This window comes from Nomascus leucogenys, chromosome 9 (genome assembly GCF_006542625.1).
Source record: "Nomascus leucogenys isolate Asia chromosome 9, Asia_NLE_v1, whole genome shotgun sequence".
In the NCBI taxonomy this organism is placed as follows: Eukaryota; Metazoa; Chordata; class Mammalia; order Primates; family Hylobatidae; genus Nomascus; species Nomascus leucogenys.
The window spans coordinates 46,069,852-46,071,985 of NC_044389.1; the positions used below are offsets into that span (position 1 = coordinate 46,069,852).

At 48.1% G+C, this 2,134-nt stretch overlaps 1 long non-coding RNA gene across 1 annotated transcript in view; it reads right to left on the reverse strand.

Annotated features, from left to right (window-relative positions):
- The window catches only part of LOC115836696, a 31,461-nt gene extending 31,053 nt beyond the window's left edge, over positions 1-408 (reverse strand). The window contains exon 1 of the long non-coding RNA XR_004031716.1: positions 284-408. This is a non-coding gene — a long non-coding RNA (uncharacterized LOC115836696). The remainder of the gene's footprint in view (positions 1-283) is intronic.
- Between the last annotated feature and the right edge of the window lie 1,726 nt (positions 409-2,134).

Consider the following 2,134-nt stretch of genomic DNA (forward strand, 5'->3'; position numbering starts at 1 on the left):
CAAAGGATTTATACATTCAAGATAAACTCCCCATATATCCCAGCTCAGCTAGAAAATTCCATGCTACTTATCATCGAGTCTACCATAATAAAATCAATGCTTAGAAAATTCATTTTGTAGTCAGGCATGGTGGCTCACGCCTGTAATCCCAGCACTTTAGGAGGCCGAAACAGGTGAATTGCCTGAGTCTAAGAGTTCAAGACCATCCTGGGAAAACAAGGCAAAACCCTGTCAATAAAAAAAAAAGAAAAGAAAAAAAACTAGCTGGGTGTGTGGCATGCACCTGTAGTTCCAGCTACTCCAAGAGGCTGAGGTGGGAGGACTGCTTGAGTCCAGAAGGTTGAGGCAGCAGTGAGCCATGATGGTGCCACTGCACTACAGCCCGGACAACAGAGCAAGACCCCGTCTCAAGGGCAAAAAGAGTTCATTTTGCTTTGTTGCTGATAAGGAGTTTTGCAGGAGTGGGAAGAGGGTGAATAACTCACCAATCCAAATATGAAATACCATTCTCCTGACTCAGAATCTTCCAGATCTGACGCTACTTCAAGACAAAATGTGGCGGGCCATGATGGCTCATGCCTACAATACGAACACTTTTGAGAGGCGGCGGCAAGAGGTGTGGTGGGGCAGGTCTGTAGTCCCAGCTACTCGGGAGGCTGAGGCAAGAGGACCGCTTGGGCCCAGGAGTTCAAGGCTACGGGAACTGTGATCACGCCACCACACTCCAGCCTGGGAGACAGAGTAAGACCCTTTCTCAAAAAAAAAAAAAAAAAAAAAAAACAAAAAAACAGACCGGGCGTGGTGGCTCATGCCTATAATCCCAGCACTTTGGGAGGCCAAAGTGGGAGGAATACTTCAGCTCAGGAGTTCGAGACCTGCCTGGGCCACATGGTGAAACCCCGTCTCTACTAAAATACAAAAATTAGCTGGGTGTTGCGGCAGACACCTGTAATCCCAGTTACTCAGGAGGCTGAGGCAGGAGAATCGCTTGAACCTGGAGGCCGAGGTTGCAGTGAAAGGAGATCATGCCATGGCACTCCAGTCTGGGTGACAGAGCAAGACTCCGTCTGGGGGAAAAAAAAAAACACATGCAGGGCATGGTGGCTCACATCTGTAATCCCAGCACTTAGGGAGAGTGAGGTGGGAGGATCATCTGAGCCCACTCTGGGAAACACAGAACTCTGTCTCATTTTATAAAAAACGGCCAGGCGCGGTAGCTCACGCCTGTAATCCCAGCACTTTGGGAGGCCGAGGCAGGTGGATCAGGAGGTCAGGAGATCGATACCATCCTGGCCAACATGGTGAAACCCCGTCGCTACTAAAAATACAAAAATTGGCCAGGCGCGGTGGCGGGCGCCTGTGATCCCAGCTACTTGAGAGGCTGGGGCAGGAGAGTTGCTTGAACCCAGGCAGCAGAGGTTGCAGTGAGCTAAGATCATGCCACTGCACTCCAGCCTGGGTGACAGAGACTCTGTTCCAAAAAAAAAAATAAATACATAAAACATCTTCATGAATCAAAATTCACTAATTCCAGGCCTGCTACTGAAAAGGGATATGCATATGAAAACTATTAAGGGGACTTATGGTTGGCAAGTAACTACTATTTAAAATCTTGTGTGAATTGTCCAATTTCTCCCCCACCTCCCACCGAACAGTGTATGCTTTGGGTTACTACCCATACTGGACTGTTACCTCAAACAACATGCTGTGACTTTTCTACCTGTGATAATTTTCTTTTCTTTTTTTTTTTTAAGACGGAGTCTCGCACTCTTGCCTGGGCTGAAGTGCAATGGCATGATCTCGGCTCACTGCAACCTCCACCTCCTGTGTTCAAGCGATTCTCCTGCCTCAGCCTCCCGAGTAGCTGGGATTACAGGCACCCACCACCACACCCGGCTAATTTTTCCATTTTTAGTAGAGACGTGGTTTCACTATGTTGGCCAGGCTGGCCTTGAAATCCTGACCTCGTGATCCACCTGCCTCAGCCTCCCAAAGTGCTGGGATTACAGGCGTGAACCATTGCGCCCAGCCTGAGAAATAATCTTGAAAAGCCTATTAATACACTTGCAGTTCCCAGCAGCATAAATTTGGCTTTCCTGCATTCTGGATATACCAATAATAAACAAAGACATCA